Genomic DNA, 20,459 nt, shown 5'->3' on the forward strand with positions numbered 1-20,459 from the left:
TACTTACCATCCAGTCCGTTGATAAGGTCCTGCAGACCCAAATGAGTAAGAAGAAAAAATCTTAGCTGGATCCAAAACTTCTGTGGCCTAGAAAAGGGGTCCCAAGGGCCGATGTTTATTCCCACTGTTTCCTACGGTGTGGGCCACCTGAGCCTTAGATCATGTTGATTTTTGGAGTGGGCCCACTTCAGAGAGTGGCCCACCCGATGAACGGGTTAGATGACAGATAAACATCAAGGTGGGACCCACGGCTGGAGCCATGGGAGCCGTGGGATCCAAACCATTGATCAGTTGGCCTCACTTGGCCCATCTTAAAAACATTAAAAAACTACCCTATCAAAGCACCCACCACTTGATCTTCTTGCTCCCTTGGCTTCCTTAGCTCCTTGTGCTTCTCTTTGATGGAGGAAGATGAGAAATGGATGGCTAGGATGGGAAATCTAGGGATGGAAAGGTGGGCCACACTTGTAGCTTGGAAGAGTTGGAGAGGCTCATACATATGGAATTTTTTCTTGCTTTGGGAGAGTTCGAAAATGAGAGAGAGACTTGTAAAGGGAGAGAGAGAGCGGGAGTGATGGGTGATGGAGTGATGGATGTGATGGTGATGGGTGTAAGAGGCTTTTTGACTTTTGTGGCAAAAGTTATAAGAAAAGTAAGGCTTGTGTAAGAACTTTTTTGACTTTGGGGCTTGCTTGGGAAAGGATGAAAGGTGATGTGTACTTGACATGATGGGATTGATGGGTTGATTGATTGATGTGACATCTCGTAGAGATTCTCTCGGGTTTTGCAATGCGCGGCGTTTTCCTCGCACCGAACACTGGCCCACATCTCCTGGCCAGAGCATCGCATCAGCGCGCGAGTCACGGCATCAGAACCACGGCGACGACACGGTCGCTAAGGTATAAGTCCTGGGTTGAGTCGATTCAGGTTGACGGCATGAGAATCAAGGTCGTGCGCAAATATCGGTTAAGGGTCGAAGGTTGCTGAAATTTGACCGGGAAGACCATGAAAGTCTAAGGAATGGTACGGTCTAGGATACGGGGCTTACATGTAGCCCTTAAGACGTTACCTTACTTGATTCAAGAGGTCGAATTGGAATCGGAGTCCTATCTTATCCAATTGGAAAGACAGATGGTCAAATCTCTGAACTTCTCATTGATCTAGCATCAATGGAAGAGGATTGTGGAGATTTGGAAGGGATTCCATCACCCAACCATGCCCTAGAGACGATGGTGAACAACAAGATTTACTAATTCCACAATCTCAAATAGAAAAAGAAGATACTCAAATCTATCGCAGATCTACTGTAATTTAAGTCATAACAAACCATTGAAAACTGAAAATATTCCTTAAAATCAACTAGAAATCATTGAAGTTCAACATAAACATGAATCAAAGAAAAGTAAACATCCCGATCACGCTACAAGCTTTACTTCTCAGTCCTAACTAAGAGGTTAGCCAACCATAGACATGATTAAACTAAGAACTCTTAAGAAAAGCATAAAAACAACTAAGGAAGAAGAAGAAAAACTCTTAGTGGCGGCTCTCCACCCTTTTACTTAACTCCTTGAACCCTAGATGATAACCTAGGAATGTCCTAGGGACTCCTATTTATAGTTGTGAAATACCTTCTTACGCATCGACTTGGAATTTCCCCAAACTGACCTTGAAATCGCCTCACATTTATGTAAGAAGTTACCTTCGGTCGCACCAAAATCACATATGAAATTTATGTGCAGAGTACTTAGGTGGGACTGAAATTGGCTTAGGTGGGACTGAAGTTGGCTTCGGTCAAACCGAAGTTAGCTTAGGTGGGACCGAATTAAGCCTGGAAATCTTGATTTCTTGCTGGACTGTTTTGTGCGATTTCGGTCGAACCAAAGTTGGCTTAGGTGGGACTGAATTGTCTTATTTTTCTTCTATTTAACTTATGCTTTTACCAGTCTTTTCTCTATCCTTTGTACTTGGTTTCTTTGGATCTTTGGCATGAGAATTCTTCATTCTTGGTCTCATAAGATCCATATTTTTCCTTGGTGATTCTTGAGCATTAAATTCTTGCTTTTAGCATCCTTTTCAATTCAAGCTCTCAGATTCACCTTGCAACACAAACATGTATAAAATATACCATTAAGCCTTATCATGTTCATAAAACTAAGATATAATAGGAGAAAATATGTAATATTTAATGCTTAACACACTCCCAAACTAGCATTTTGCTAGTCCTAAGCAAAACATGCGTGAAGTGAACCTCAATTCTCAATTTTCAAACCTTTTTCAGAAAATAACATTTTTCTAAATTGAGTATGAATGAGTAGAATTAAGACAAGAGAGTGGGACTTTTGAAAACCTAGAGCCAAATCATATATGCAATCAATCAACTAGGTTCTTTATCAATTTATTAAGAGCATAAGTTCTTATATCATGTTTTTCAATGTGCTCGGTGAAAATCAACTTACTTCTCATAAGAATACTATCATTTCATAATGTTAGCCATGCTCACCATATCAAGATTAATTGAAAGCTCGAGTACTGATTCCAAACTTATCCCCTTTTCCTTCTTTTGCCAGTTTTTTATTTTATATGGACAGTCTCATTTCATTCATTCTTTCATTTTATTATTTCTTAGATTTTTCATTCTTTCATACTTTTCCAGTCTTTTCACCATACATGACCTTTTGGTCGATCTCCTTTTTTTTATTGGTTCTTTTCATCTTTTTAAGGTGGATAGATTTCTCCAGACTCAATTCTCTATATCTTTCAATGATGCACATGCTAACCCTTAGAAATTCTAGTAGTATTCACAGAAAGAAAATTAAACGTGTCTTGTTATTTAAATTAACATGATATTCAAACTTTCTCTTAATCAATAAGTGTAAGAACTTAGGTGATAGTTTACGTAGTTGATCAAACTCCAACAATTCAAAATTCGATTTCTATCTTATCATCATACTCAAAACATTCTTAAATACACAAATTATCATTTTCCAAATAGACTGATATCTTAAAAAAAATTTAAAATTTTCACAATATTTGCTTAAAACTAAAAAATTACTGATTAGTTTACCTAATCTACACCCCCAACCTAAAATCTACATTATCCTCAATGTAAAAGAAATGATGGAAAGGTAGTACCTAAAGAAGTCGAATTGCAACTCTTTCAGAGTTCTCAACGTAAAGATGGGTTGGCACAAAGACAATATATACGGAAAGAAAACTATCCTAGTCCTAAATCCTATGAAAGTAATAAACCTAACTACACCTTCATCAGACTAGGAGGTCAATCCTGATAAACAGGATCAATAAGAGGCATGGACATGTCCTTTGAATTAAAATTCTCTACAAATGGCTTTAAATGATGTCTATTCACTTTGAAAACATTGTCATTTGTTGGATTTTGAATCTCGACGGCCCCATGAGGATAAACATTAGTGATGATGAAAGGTCCGTTCCAACAAGATCAGAATTTACCTGGAAAAAGATGTAACCGAGAATTATACAAAATGACTTTTTGACCAGTCAGGAATGATTCCCAAAGGATATTCCTGTCATGGAATACCTTCATCATGTCCTTGTAAATTCTCGAGTTCTCATATACATCATTCCAAATTTCCTCGAGTTCATTTAATTGAAGTTTACGTAGCAATCCAACATCATCGAAGTTAAAATTCAAGTTTTTAATAGCCTAGTAGGCCCTATGTTCCAATTCTACAAGCAAGTGACAAGCTTTCCCATAGACAAGTCTAAAGGGAGACATTCTAATGGGAGTATTAAAAGCTAGACGGTATGCCCATAAAGCATCAGTCAAACGGATTGCCAATCCTTGCGATCGGGGTTAACCGTTTTCTCCAAAATATGTTTAATTTCCTTGTTGAAAATCTTAGCTTGCCCACTTGTTTGTGAGTGGTATGGAGTGTTCACTTTATGAGAAATGCCATATTTCTTCATTAAGTTCACAAATGGCCTATTGCAAAAATGTGAACCTCCATCACTAATAATGGCTCTTAAGTGTTCCAAACCGGGAAAGGATATTTTCTTTTAAAAATCTAATGACTGTTTGATGGTCATTGTTCTGGCACGAGACTGCTTCGACCCATTTAGTGACATAGTCTACTGCTAGCAAAATATATAAATTCCCAAAGGATTTGGGGAATGGTCTTATGAAATCGATGCCCCAACAGTCAAATGCTTCAATGATCAGAATGAGATTCAAAGATGTCATATTTCGATAAGACAATGCTCCCAATTTCTGACAATGCTCACAAGCTTTGTAGAACTCATGAGTGTCCTGAACATAATGGGCCAATAGAAGCCGCACTGCATAATTTTAGCCATTGTCTTTTTAGTAGAAAAGTGACCACCACGGTCCTGAGAGTGATAGGAGGAGATGACACTTTGGTGTTCATTGTCTGGTACACATCTCCTTAGAATTTGGTCTGGGCAATATTTAAATAAATATGGGTCATCCAAGAAAAACTTATGAACCTTAGTGAATAATTTATCTTATCTTGCGCAGTCCAATGTGTTGGCATGAAACCTGTTGTAAGATAATTAGCAATATCAGCAAACCAAGGTAAGTGAGAGAGTTTAAACAGTTGTTCATCAGGGAACATGTCGTTTATAGGTGTCGTCTCAAGGGAATCAGGGAGGTCAAGTCTTGAAAGATAGTCAGCCAATACGTTCTCTACTTGTCATGCCCTAAATCCAAGAACAGAGAGCTTCCGTAATGCCCTGAATCTGGCACTTGACTTCCATATGCCAAGTCCCGAGTTCCATAAGGAAGATTTTTTACTAATTTATTATTATTATTATTATTATTATTATTATTATTATTATTATTATTATTATACTTGAGCATGATGGTCTATGATCATAATGCCAAGCAACAGTCTCATTATACATCCAAACGACTATAAGTACAATGCCTTTCAAAAGGTCCACAACGCAGATATTGCCGAATCACAAAATAGATACAATGCATCTAGAAAGCTATGTCCTCCAAGCAACTTCTACCCTAAAAAAATGGAAAATGGGAAGCTTAGGCAAATAGCCTAGTGAGTACACTCGTGTGTACTAGTGTACAAGCATGCAATAACAATCAAAATATCAGAGTACACAAACTGAAGCAAGGTGACCACATAATGCTACATAAGCCAAGAGGGCATGATGCAATGCAAGAGGTGATATGCAAAAGTATGCCAGGTGTATGTAGGCATGCAAATCCTCCTCTAAAAGTCCACATCACAATATAGTTATCATCATTGGGAATCATCGGGGCCTGGTATCCAAAGTAAGTTCGAAACTTGTTAAATAGAGGCCTCGCATACCCTCCTTGTTAGTGGGGGGCCTATAGCCATGCTAATACCCACCTAGCATGCCGACAGCGGACCCATTTCAGGGGCTAGTCAAACCTAACCACATTCAGTCTAACTCTTCAGCTAGGCGTGGCCGAACCTCTTCTCACCCAACCATGTCGACGGGAGTCAGGCCTACTATGGTCTTCGGCACCAGGTGACCCATGACATCTACCCAGTATTGACGATGAGGCTCGAGGGTACCACTCGAGGTTTAGGGAATTTCACCAGGGGTCTGGGACCTAATATAAAGAAACCAAAATTTTTTATGCCCACAAATACCAACCACGATATCGTTGTGGTGGTCTCATTAATATAACCCCAGTGTTGCTGTGGTTTCAATCCATCATACAAGTATGTCATGCAAAATGCAATGATAATCCACAAGCATGCTATGTAGTATAATTGCACTCAAGCAATGCTATGCATGTAAGCCATATATGCATATAAGGCAGCCCTAATACCATTTGGGCTCCTTTGCCAACCGCATCCAATCCGCTTCCCATGCTCATCGTGGAAAGGATATACATGTAATATTAGCATCGACATAAACATAAATTACAGCTTTAGGGACTTCAACCCAAGGACCAAGCCCGATATATTCATTTTAGGGACTTCAACCCAGGGACCAAGCCCGTCATATTCACTTTAGGGACTTCAGCCCAGGGATCAAGCCCACGGTCTCTCGAACCAGATAACATCTGCACATACTCCATCACGTGCACCCCACATAAGCATCCTCTACCATATGCATATGATCTCCGCATGATCAAACCATGCACAACATGCACTCCTCATTCATGATGCATGTACATGTATATGTGTGTGCAAATACAATATGCACAAATATCATAAGACCAGTCAAAATTATCACGGTACCAACATGACAAAACAATGGTATAATGTGTACTCTCCCTCATGATCATGGGGCTATGCGAGTGTCCATACTTCCACATCATAAGTGTGCACCAACCACATAATAGCACAACTAAGATCAATCCATCACTCGGCACCAATCGCATGGCCGAAACCTCATACAGTGGCACCGAAACAAGTTGTATATCAAACACATGAAGTGATGCACACATACCATAACATGTCTCAATTCCACATGTCAAGACCCATAGCTATTCGAAAACTAGTTTGTATCACCAACATACTCATTCACGATTAAGAGTTAAGTGGTTCACCTCATCAGTTCTATAAGAAGTGTGTGCATAAGTGTCATGTCATTATACGGTGCTAAGTGCACTATCTATGACTCGAGGTAATGCATACGGTGGTCCACTTAGTCCTTACATCCAATTGAACACCATCCCAGCATATATACATAAATTAGCATTATCATACAATACAATCATCGCAACTAACCATACACGCATCATCATCACCACAAGTATCACCTTACACAATCACCGCACATGTGCCATCACCACATGCATAATTATATTTCAATCCAACGCCTCAACATGTCTAGCTATCATTTCAAGTGGACTAAGGCCCAATTCATCACCACACTTGAATGGGCTGGTTAGTAGATCGCTACATCCTAATCTTTTGGCTTGTTGGGAGGCCCATTTGATTACCACAAATGGCTCATTCGAGGATTCAATCATAACTCATTCACAAGGACCAAATGGGACTTGGCATACATACATCAAAGGAGTCTCATGCACTTACCAAGAAGCCCAAACATAGGCCCAATATGCACTTTTCATGGAGTCTTATGTTCTTAGTAAGAGGAAGTAATCTATGGGCCCAATAAGTTTACCGCGAATGGGCCCATAAGGCATCCACTCAAGGTGGGCTTTAAGGCTAATAGGCCTACCACTCTAATGCCATTGTGAACATATTAGTGGAGTCCACAAATCAAGCCCAATACTATTAATAAAATGGGTCTAACAATCAATTTGACACTCGTCCTAAGTTCACATACCCAAGAGGTTATACCATCAGCATAGTTCACAAGTCTGAGTAACCACACAATTCTCATATGCCCACATGGTCTTATGGCCGCTCTGTTATCAGAAGTCCATTTGGTTGAGAGGCCCACAAATGTCACTCTACTTGTCATAATAAAGGACTTAAGGTTAGATGGTTACGTACTTTCATTACATCATAGCTCACATAATGGGGCAACTGCTTTACTAAACTTTCACATGGTCAAGTGGTAAATACCATAGTTTCACATAGTTTAGTATGTATACGATTACTATCATGATCTAGTATCCATGCATATTTCAAAATATCCAAACATAGTTGAACAATCACAATTGTACCCACATTCATGGTTACACTATGTTACACTAAGTCTTATACTACAACCACTTCACACGTCACATAGTTAATGACTCATATTCGGTGTCACATGGTTAAGGGTCAAGGGCTACATTTCATCATACCATTTACAGTTTAGAGATCACATCACATAGAATCCAGGACCTTGATAGCATTAGCTTGGGTAACATAACCCTACATCACACTCGGTCTAATGTACAACTTGGTCATACATGATTCAAGTGGCAGTGTCTATGTCGATAAGCACAAATCCACATTGTTGAATGACCACCAATACCAAGTGATTTCATACAGTTAGGTGGCCTTGTGCGTATTTCACATTCATATGGTCAGATGACTACATATACTCCACATTGCCTATGATTAGGTGGCCATACATACATCAGATTCCCACATGATTAATGGGCCAAATAGGTATATCACACCCTCACACCACTAGAGTCTACATATTTGTTATAATTAAACATGTTTAAGGGTTGAAATGCAAGTCACATGATTCTATTACTTGGAGCTGCACTCTAACCAAAGTGCCAAGTAGTTAAGGGCTGTCCATTCATTATATAATTATCTAATCTAGGGCAGCAACCCAATCCCACATGATCTAATGCAGATGGCACATCACATGAGCATGTGGTGGTAGACCACTCATGCCACACAATTTCACATGGATCAGGGACAACTCATGCACCACAAGTTCACATAGCTTAGCAGTTGCCCAATCATCATATGATCATGTAGTTTGGGCCACATACAATCACAAGTTTGCACATGCAAGGTGGACCACATCAAATTACCAGATCTCATAATTTAGGGCCACAAAAGTCTTGAGATCCTCTCCATCTAGGTTACGTCACCTTATGAACAAGTCGAAAGACAAATAACCATCACTGCAGGCCCACCCGCTGGATAGTGCAGGCTACTAGCTTTGGGCCGGCTCTAAGTTTTGTACCATACTCTAAAACAAGAAGACATGTGGATGAACGACGTTGATATGAAGCACATGCCTCACATGGAATCTACAGCAAACCCATGATCTAGACAGTTTTGACGACACATAAGCAGTATAGTGGACCCAATAATGTCTTTTAAAGGTAAATGCTATTGTCTCGTGGACATGGTATACTGAGATTTGCATTTAATTTATTTTGAGTTAACATGAAGGGTTGGGTCCACTGAAATGGTGGGGTCCACTTCCCAAATGGCTATAAAATGGATGAGTGGTGTAAATATGTAACACATACACCTAAGTGGGCTACACATGCACCAATCCATGGAGGGCCTGGGGCTTAAAATCAAGTCAATCTGTGGCTTGTGTGGGCCACACCACACACAAAAGTTGAGAGGGTTACCCTCCATTAAACATTCATAATCATTTGTTGGGCCCATTGAGATGTGGTTCACGAATCTAGCCCATCCATTATGTGTGTCCCACTTGGTTGAGGGGTCATTCCAGGTTTCAGATGCATCCAAATTTCAGGTGGACCCCAACAAGTGCTTTTATATGTTTTAGTCATATCTCCACATGATTTTAGAAGGTGTGGGCCACCTAAGTTCCGTGTAAAGCTGATTTTTGGGGATATCCCATTTTTAAAGGGGACCCGTCAAATGCACGGTGTTGATACTCGACATACATCACGGTGGGGCCTGTGGTGGGGTCCATTGTCCCTGCCTACTCAACAAGCAGTAGGACGCTGACAGCAAGGGCATCCAGCCTGCTGGTTTTTTGTGTTTGATGGTTTTTCACATGTGGGGCCCACATCAGGATGATCCACTCTGTCTGTTGGGTTCTCTGGCTCATGACAGGTCCAATGAGCCCAATATTCAGTATGTTTAGGTGTACAGAAATATCAAAGTGGGCCTAATAGTTTTAATAGTAAATATCACTATTAAGGCAATTTTTTTAATGGTGTGGCCTACCAGAGGTTTGGATTGGCTTCATTTTTTGGCTCAAGGCCTAAAATGAGTTGGGAAATTGGATGGATGGTGTGGAAATACATACATCATTGGGGGGGGGGGGGGGGTTGTTGTGGTCCCACAGCCCCTCCCTTGTTTGTTAAACAGCTGTTCTCTGAATGCTGGCAACAACGTCCACTCTTTTTTTTGTTATATGATATGTGTACGTGTGTGCATGGGTGTGTGTGTGAGCTTAGCCAGCCCAATGGGCCACACTTGGACGGTTTAGATGGTATACAAACATTACAATGGGCCCACAGTAGGGCCATGGTTAATGAGTCCCATTCCATCATTATCATCATTATCATCACATCATCACCACAATTAATCATCCAAATAATCAAGAAAGAAAACAAACCATAAGAGTGGAGAGGGTGTACTCACCTTGATGGATGGTTGAGATGGATGGAAGGGATGGGATTGATGGCCCACCAAGATCACTCCTCTCTCTCTCTCTTTCTATATATCTCTCTCTCTCTTATGGTAGGAAAATGGTGAAAATGTTGAGGATTGAAGGGGTATTTGTAGAGAATTTGCTAAAATTGTGGTTAGGTTAGATTAATGCGGTTATGATTAGCTTAGGCAAGGATTATAGTAAGTGATACATGATTAGGACTTAATGGTAGATTAAATGAGACATGGGATGACATGGCATGATGACATCATGCAAAAGGTGTTATATGGAGAAGGGTTGACTTTGGATACATATGAGAGAGGGGTGGTATGGGTGTGTGACATCACATACATGGGTAGAGATTCTCTCACCCATGTGTGGTGCGAGGCCCGTATCCTAGCTCGTACCATTTTGTAGACTTTTGTGGTCCTCCTGATCAAATTCCTTCAACCCTCGACCTATATCCTACGTTTGCGCGCGATCTTAAGCTGAGTCCTGCATACTGAAGCTCGAACTGAAACCTGTACCCTAGCAACCACATCGTCACTGCGGTTCCAACGCCGCGACTCGCGCACCGATCCGATACTCAGGGCAAAAGATGTGGGCCCGCATTCAGTTTGATGAAAATGCAGCGTATGAAAATTCTGAGAGAATCTCTACCACCCATCAAATCAGTCAATCAAATTAAATCAATCAAGTACAAAGCAACCCAACCCATCCCTCTCTTACACAACCTTACCCAAAGTCAACGCTCTCTCTCTCTCTCTCCACCCATCCCTCTCTCACCTAAAAATTCAACCACGCCCATCCCTCTTCTTACACACCCATCACTCTCTCCCTACATCACTCATCTCTCTCAATTATCTCTCATTCCAAGCAATTCCTAAGCACCCAACATCCATAGCTTCCATGGAGAAGCTAGTGTGGCCCACCTTCCGACCTCTCATCCCCACCATCCAAGCTTTATCTCGGCTATTGAAGTGCATTCCATGGAGCTCTAGGACGCATCGATGAAAGAAGAAGTCCAAGAAGATTAAAGGTGGGTGTTCATTTTATTTGATTTTAATGTAGGGTCCATATGATTTAGGACCCACTTGATGTATGCATTATATAGGGAGGGCCCATAGTGGCGGGGTCCCTCCCATTCATCGATCTCTCTCTCATTTTCTCTATCTCTTTCTCCCTTCTTATTTATTTATTTATTTATTTCTTTTATGTAGAAGATGATATGTGTGTGTGGCCTACCTGATGTGATCAATCATCTGGACTGTCCAGATTTTCTTTGGGGCATCCAATGGATGGGCCCACCTTGCTGCCCATTTTGGGCCAGCTAGGATGGAGGGAAATACTAAATATCATCTTGGTCCATGCGGACCCCACCTTGAATCATGTATTTTATCCCAACCGTCCATCCATTTTTTAGGTGTGGGACCCACTCCACACGTGCTGCACGTGTGGAGGTGGGTCCCACATTGATGTATGCATCCTACCCTGTCCGTTAGAGGGATAGTGGTCTAAGCAGCAAAGCTGCTATACTACGACAGGAAGTGCTGTGGACGTGGTCCACGTGATGTTTGTATTTCATACATGCCCTCCATCTACAAGGCCCACCCTGCGTGTGTGCTATATCCAGCACGTGGCCCACCTTTGGCATTCGTGTGAAATCCACCGTCCAGTGGTCTAGACGGTGGGGACCCATGATATATGTGGTTTGCGTCCAGCCGTCCGTCCAGGCCTGGACGCTGGACACTGGAGTAACCCTCCCTTCAAAAAAATAATAATAAAATAAATAAGTATTAATATAATAATATTATATATATAAGTATCATGGTGGCTCCATGTGGGACCCATCTGATGTGTGGGTCTCACCCACACCATTCATCTGTTGATTCTCCAGACCGACCGTCTGATGGACGGTGGGCCAGCACACCAGCTGTATACAACAAGCATGTGGGTCCCGATCATGAGTGATGCGTTATATCCCAACCGTTCATCTGGGACCCACGTGCAGCTTAGCTACCTCATCACATCAGCAAGAAGGGTCTGAACATTCAGACCATCCATCTGTGAAGATCCCGTCTCCTTTAGCTGCTGAAGTGGTGTCATCTAGAGGGTCCGTGTGACATCCACACCATCCGTCGATCAGTGTGGACCCCCACCATGATGCGATATCCAGGCCGTCCAGGGCTTGGATGTTGCTGTCCTTTTAAAAGGGTATATATTTTATTATTATTATGATAATATATATATATATATATATATATATAGTGTACATATGTGGTGGGCCCCATGTGGGACCCACGTTGATGTATTTTTATTTGCACCATCCCTCTGGACGGTGCTTGTGGAACCCAACATGATGTATGTGTTTTCAGCCACGTCGTCCATCTGATTTCTGGACGGGTGGGGGCCCACCTAGATGTATGTATTTTGTATTCAAACCGTCCATTCACGTGGCCCCCATGTGATGTACGTGTTTTATCTAAGTTATCCATTGATGGACCCATTTGGAATGAGCAGGGCCCAGCCCATTGTGATGTATTCGAGGCCCATCGGATAGGGCCCATTATGATGGAATTGCGGCTCAGATGGAGAAGCCCATTGTGATGTATATTAGGCCCATGAGTGAGGCCCGATTTGATGTGTACAAGGCCCATATGATGGGGCCCACCTGCTGAATTTGAGGCCTATGGGCAAGGCCCATTGTGATGTATTTGTGGCCTTGGGCAAGGGCCATTGTAATATGTAATAAGCCCATTAGTGCGGCCCATTGATGCAGTCCAATTGATGTATATAAAGCCCATTGGTGCAACCCATTTATGCGGCCCATTTGATGTTTATGAGGCCCATTGGTGCGTCCCAAGTAGTGCGGCCCACTTGATGTTTATGAGGCCCATTGGTGCGGCCCGTTGATGCAGCCCATTTGATGTTTATGAGGCCCATTGGTGCAACCTGTTGTGCGGCTCACTTGATGTATATGAGGCCCGATGTAATATATTTATGGCCCATGTGCCAAGGCTCAATGTAATGTATGTGCGGCCCATGAGTGAGGCCCATAAGTGATGTGTATTGGGCCATTGTGTGAGGCCATGGGCCCACTATATATTATATTTGGCTCTATGTGGGCCACTCTTTGGGAGTAATGTTAGTTAAACGACCACATTGATGGGCAATGATGGTTTGATGTCCACGTTGTGACCTTCCCTTAGGCCTTGTTCGGTTCATTCTCATCGAGGCTGATTATTGATACCGATTCCGATTATCGAGGCGATTATTGATCAATTCCGATTGTCGTGGCCGTTTACCGATTCTGATTGTCATGGCCGATTGACTGATTAGCGATTGAGGTCGATTATCATGACTGATTGCCGATTTCGATTATTGAGGCCGATTATCAATCGATTTCGATTGTCGTGACCGATTGTCGAATTTGATTATCATGGCCGATTGACCGATTAGCAATCAAGGCCAATTATAGTGACTGATTGCCGATTCTGAGTATCAAGGCCAATTATCAATCGATTCTGATTGTCGTGGCCATTTACTGATTCTAATTACCGTGGTCGATTGACCGATTAGCAATTGAGGCCGATTATCATGACCGGTTACCAATTCTGATTATCGAGGCCGATTATCGATCGATTCTGATTGTCGTGGTCGATTACTGATTCTGATTAACGTGACTAATTTACCGATTCTGATTATCGATTGATTTCGATTGTCATGACCGATTGCTGATTCTGATTAACGTGATCGATTTGCTAATTCTGATTATCGATCAATTCTGATTGTTGTGACAGATTACTAATTCCGATTGACATGACCGATTTGCCGATTCTGATTATCGATTGATTCCATTGTCATGACCGATTGCTGATTCTGATTGACGTGATCGATTTATCGATTCTAATTATCGATTGATCCTGATTGTCATGGCCAATTGTCAAGGCCGATTCTGATTTGTTGAGGCCGATTTCAATTGTCGAGGCTGAGTATCGAGGCTGATTTCGATTTGCCGAGGCTGATTCTGATTGCCGAGGCTGAGTATCGAGGTTAATTCCAATTGTTGAGGCTGATTTCGATTGTCGAGGCCGATTTCGATTACTAAGGCCGATTGTGAAGACCTATATGATGTATATATGACCTGTAGTTGAGACCCATTGTGATTTGTATTCGGCCTGTGCGATGTATATGCAGCCCGTGTTTAAGGTCTAATGTGATGAATATGAGGTCTATGTGATAGGGCCCATTGTGAAGTATTTGAGGCCCATGGGCAAAGCCCATTGTGATGTATTTGTGGCCTATAGTTAAGGCCCATTGTGATATGTAATAGGCCCATGATGCATTGCCCATTTGATGTATTCGAGACCCATGTGTAAGGCCCACATGTCATGTATTTAAGGCCATGAGCAGGGCCCACATGTTGTGTATATATGGCCCTTGAGTAAGGCCCATTGTGTTGTATATTAGGCCTTTGTGTGAGGCCGTGGGCCCATTATATGTTTGGCTCTATGTAGGCCATTCCTTAGGGGTAATGTTGGTTAAATGTCCACATTATTGAGGCCGATTGTTGATGCTAGTTATTGATACCGATTATGAGTATGTGACAACATATCATCATGATACATGCCCATACGCATCATCTGCATGTTTGTTGTGAGATGTGGTTGACCATTGCATATGTCATTGGGCAGGTTGTTATGAGACTCCCTGATAAGTGGAGGTTATCTCACATGAGTGCACGGTATGCGCAGGATTGATGCATGACTGGATCGTATGACTCATGCATCTTGCACTGTGTTGTGATTACTGTACACTCTAGTGACATCAGCGTCATAGCCTTCACAGGCATATCATGGATGGCTAGATGAGACACCGAAAATGTTTGGATCGAGCATTGGGCTACCATAGATGGCCCTGGGTGAAAATCTCTAAACCCTCTTGATACCAGAGGACGCCCCAACGTCGATACCGAGTGTCGAATACTAGGAGGCCGCATCTCTCACTGTGTCATGGTCGGTTGGGAGGGGGTGTGGCCTTACCCGCCTGAGGGAGTAGGCATAGCTAGGATGAGTCTGACCATCTCCTAAATGGGTCCGCTATCGATGAGCCGGGTAAGCATTGGTATACTGCGCGCGATGGGGCGGTAGACAGTTTGGAGTGTACTAGACCCTGGTGATGATCCCAGAGATATACAGTATTGATTAAGCAGGAGTTGCATACTCATTCATTCATTCACTATCCACTCGGGCTGGTGGTGCGCAACTATTTGTTACGTGTGCCTTCGCAATGGCCAGGATTTCGGTTAGGGTGCACGACTAACCTGAGATCAGGAGTTTACCACATTGAGTATGACTATCCAAATTTAGGTATGAGACTGGTCTGGATAGAAGTCCCTTATGATGGACCCCATAGCCTGCGATATTACGTACTATCATCCTGACTTCACACTCCAACATGGTCATTTCATTCGCACTGCATATCGCATTACATCCGCAGCATATGGCATTTTGGGTTACTATGTTTCTGCATTTATACGCCTAGATACGACTGACGGTATTCGTGGACTCATCAGGATTTGCATATTGCATTGTATCATTAGCATCTGATATTTGACTTGCTGTCTCCGCATTGCATAGCTGATCTACATTGCTTCATCAGTATATGATATTATTTTTTATTATATTTCTACATCGCATAGCCTGGATAAGGCTGATGGTATTTATGGGCCCATCAATATGTTTTCGCATTACTCTAATATCGTATGATTTATAAACTTGCCAGTATTTCTGATATTGTATGATTTATGAGCTTTACTCTGATTTCTCTGATATTGCTTACTTAACACTTACCTTGTGCACACACTTTCACTACCCACTAAGCTTTCTATAAGCTTATGCACAATAGATGCATGCAGGTGGTGTTAGGTTATAGCAGTGTTGAGCATGGAGCATGTAGCGGTCTTCTGGAGCTTTGATTTTTAATATACGTATTTCCATTTCAACATTGTATTCAAATGTTTATATTAGTGGATATATGATGATGATGTTGCCTTTGTGATTTGGGTAAACTTGTGGTTATGCTTCTTACAAGATAAATGTATATTAAAAAATCCTCCTTGTAGGATCCTAGGAACGGAATCTGGCGTATGAGTACTAGGAGCCAAGAATGGGGTACTACGGAGGCTGTCGACACCGGATTCGGTGATCGGGATTCCTGTGAGTTCGATCTCTGGGTTTGGGGCATGATATGTGGCATGGTGCATGTTTTGTGCACATGTGTGGAATGGAATATATGGCGCCATGTGCATATGGTACACCAACAATCCTTCGCGGCATATCCCACTTATGGAGCGTTGTACAAATGCATGGGTGGCACCTCTGCGATCGCAGCGATGGGGCGGTCGATATGAAAAAGGTTTCGAGGCCTTGGGGTTCCAGTCAGTCGGGTGTGCACTGTATACGGCTAGTCTAAGTCTCGCTAAGGGCGTCAATCATCATGCACATGGCCATAGAAAATGGTACGGAATGGACAGGGTCTTACATTACTCCCTTTTTGTCTCGTATTTCCAAATCAAATTCCTTGAGTAGTAGGATCCATCTTATCAAGTAGGGCTTAGCATCATTCTTAGAAAGAAGGTACTTAAGCGCCACATGATCAGTGTAGATGATGATCGTAGTCCAATAAAGTAGTACCTAAATTTGTCCAAAGCAAATACGACGGCTAAGAGTTCCATCTCCGTAGTAGATTAATTCACTTAGGTAGGATTTAAAGTTCTATTTGCATAATGAATAACATAGGGCTTCTTTTCTTTTCTCTAGCCTAACACTGCAATACATAGTCAGATGCATCACACATAATTTCAAAAGGAATGCTCCAGTCGAGTGGCTTCATGATAGGTGCGGTGGTCAACATGCCTTTGAGCTTAGAAAAAGCTTCTTGGCAATACTCAGTCCACTCGTATCGTATATTCTTTTGAAGTAAATTGCAAAAGGATGAGAGGGGTGACTAAAGTCTTTTATGAATCGACTGTAAAATCTGGCATGTCCTAAGAAGGATCGTACATCTGGTATGCTCTTGGGTGGAGGTAGGTTAGAGGTAAGATCAGTTTTAGCCTTATCTACCCAAATTCCCTTGGACGAGATGATATGTCCAAGTATAATTTTCTTATGAACCATGAAATGACCCTTCTCCCTATTTAGTATCAAATTCTTTTCCCCATATCACTTAAACAAAATTTTCAAAATTTCCAAACACTCGTTGAAAGATGGACCAAAGACAAAGAAGTTGTCCATGAAGGCCTCTAAATATTGCCCCACCATGTTAGAAAAAATACTCAACATGCATCGCTGAAAATATGGCAGGGGCATTACACAGTCTAAAGGGCATCCTTTGGTAAGCAAAGGTACCATAATGACATCTGAATGTTGTCTTTTCCTGATCTTCAAGGACTATCTCTATCTGATTGTAGCCCGAATATCTGTCAAGGAAGTAATAGTAAGAGTGACCAGCTAGCCTTTTTAAAATTTGATCAATGAAGGGCAAAGGAAAGTGGTCCTTCCTCGTGATAGTATTCAATTTCCTGTAGTCAATAAAAACTCTCCAACTAGTAATAACTCTAGTTGACACGAGTTCACTGTCAGCATTGGCTATGATGGTGATTCCGGACTTCTTAGGAACCATCTGAGTTGGACTCACCCATTGGCTATCGGATATGAGGTATATGATACCCACATCTAATAGTTTAAGTACCTCAGCCTTAACCACTTCATGTTTGGATTTAATCTACGTTGTGGTTTCCAGGAGGTTTTCACATTATCCTCAAGATGAATGCGGTGAGTATAAATCAAAGGGTTAATTACCTTGAGGTCCATAATCGACCATCCAAGAGCTCCTTTATGCTCAATGAGAGTAGAGATAAGCATACTCTCCTATCCTTGCTCAAGGTGGAAAGAAATCATCACTGGTATGTCTCATCTTGACCTAAATAGACATATTTAACATCAAATGACAAAAGTTTTAGGTCAAGCTTCGGTGTTTTAAAGCTAGATGGTAGAGGCACTATATTAGTTTGAGGTAATTCTTCAAATTGTGGCCTCCACCGGTTAACTTCAAATACCAGTGCAGTATCAAGCATGACATCCATCTTCCTAATCATGTCATCATCCAAATTGGGGGAGTGTACCAAGCACGTCTCTAGAAGGTCAGAGGATAAGGTCATCAGAGCTCTATCTTCCATGAAAGAGTCTATCATATTAATGTCGTGGGCCTCATTATCATCCTCTGCCTGTCTACTCATGTTAAAAAAAATATTGAGCTCCATTGTCATATTTCCGAAAGATAAATTCATGACCCCATTCCTACAATTGATGATAACATTGGATGTAGCAAGGAATGGACGGCCAAGTATGACAAGGATTTGAGTGCTCATATCTGTGATGAGATAAGTATTCAGGACGATAAAATCTATTGGGTAGTAGAATTTATCAAGTTAGACCAACACATCCTCAATCATTCCCCCTCGGTACACGAACTGAGCAATCAATAAGTTGTAATGTGGTCCAGGTGGGTTTTAATTCACAAAGACCCAGTTGTTTGTAGACCAAGTAAGGGATCAGATTTACGCTCGCCCCAAGTCAAGAAGTCCATCTCAATTTAATGATTCCCAATTATACAAGTGATAGTTGGGCTATCAGGATCTGTATATTTTTATGGTACACTTTGCTTGAGGTTGGCACTCACTTTCTTTGTTAGGAAAATTTTCTTTATAATACTTTGCCGCCTCTTAGTTGTGCATAAGTCTTTCTAAAATTTGGCATATGAAGGAATTTGTTTTATGACATCTAGGAGAGGGATGTTGACCTTTATTGTTCAACACCTCTAGAATATCTTGTGAGTTGGCTAGAGGTTTTAGTGTAATCAACTGTTGGGGGAATGGAGCAATTGGCTTGCTCAGAGGTTCTGGTTCTAATCCATGTGGTGTAGTGCTAGGTTTGTCATCTGTGTCTTCTTCTAGGTCCTTAGACTTTTCAGCCCTTACCGGAACAGATTTGTCAAATTTTTGTCCACTTCTAATAGTGGTGATAGACTTAGCATGCTCCATCTAATTTGAAGAGCTCGGGTCACTAATTTCACATTGCGGTTTTGGATTGGGGAGAGGTTGGGCTGGAAGCATCCCTTTCTCCTCATTCGCTAAGTGTGCCTTAATCCTTTGAATGAATTTGTTAAGGTCTTGGAAGGCTTGTAATGTGTTTTGATTGAAAAGCTCTTGATTTTAAAAGTGTTTTGAAATCGGATCCTCCTGAGGTTTCCCTTGATTTAAGAATTGGTTAGGGAATCCTTGAGGAGTAATAGTTTGTCCATTCCTCCAACTGAAGTTTGGATGATTTCTCCAACTTGACTTGTATATGTTTGAAGTGAGTCCTTTGAAAGGCCTTTGGTAGTTATTCATAGCATTCGATTGCTCATTTAGTATTTCTTTAAAAGCAGGTATTGTTAGACAATTTTCAGTTGTCTGAACATTAGAAGCACAAATACCGTAAACAACTTCCTTAGCCTTATCCTTCTTAAGTTCCATGGCCTTAAGTTTCCTTATGAGACTGGCTACTTAAGCATTAAATAATCTCCCTCTTTCAAAAGATATTTCCCACCTTTCTCCTTGGATTGAGTAGGTTTAAAAGTGGTTCTAGGTCTTGGGGAGATGTCCCATAATTGTGTGGTTTCGTTGAGTTTGTCAAAGTAATCCCACACATCATTGACATCTTTATTCATGAATTTTTTATTGCATATTGTCTCGATGAATTGGCGCATGGAAGATGTCAGTCCTTCATGGAAGAAACTTGTTATGCACCACATTTCAAAACCGTGTTGTGGGCATGAACTGACAAGATCGTTAAACTGCTCCCAACATTGAAAGAATGTTTCATCTTCCTTTTGGGAGAAGTTCATGATCGACTTTCTGATGATGTTCATTTTATGGTATTAGAAGAATTTCTTTATGAACTCCGTTGTCATGTCGTTCCATTTGTCAATAGATCTTGGACGTAGTGAATGCAACCACGTCTTATCCTATTCTTTTAAGGAGAAAGGAAAGAGTTTCAGTCTGATTATGTCCTCAGACACATTAGGAAAGTATAAAGTGGCTATGATCTCATCAAACTCTTTCATGTGTAGATATGGACTTTCAGATTCAAGTCCATGGAACTTTGGGAGGCGTTGGATCACCCTTGGCTTGATATCCATATTTCTTATATTTTCTAGAAAAATCATACATGAATGTGTGCTCCCCCCGCCGGTTGTAAATAGTCTCGTAAGGTATGAGGTGGGGCTGCATAATGCACCTCATTCTCATCCTGGGCTTCCTCAACTGGAGGTTAAGGTTGATTAACAACCATCACTTCTATTGACTCTGAGGATCTCTGGTGGTTTATAATCCTGTGATGGATATGCAACCCTTCGACTAA

At 41.5% G+C, this 20,459-nt stretch overlaps 1 non-coding gene across 1 annotated transcript; it reads left to right on the forward strand.

Annotated features, from left to right (window-relative positions):
- Window positions 1-19,855: 19,855 nt before the first annotated feature.
- LOC131230066 (small nucleolar RNA R71) lies at window positions 19,856-19,962 on the forward strand. Its single transcript, XR_009163793.1, has one exon. It is a non-coding gene; the product is annotated as a small nucleolar RNA R71 (small nucleolar RNA).
- Window positions 19,963-20,459: the final 497 nt, after the last annotated feature.

This window comes from Magnolia sinica, chromosome 16 (genome assembly GCF_029962835.1).
Source record: "Magnolia sinica isolate HGM2019 chromosome 16, MsV1, whole genome shotgun sequence".
NCBI lineage: Eukaryota > Viridiplantae > Streptophyta > Magnoliopsida > Magnoliales > Magnoliaceae > Magnolia > Magnolia sinica.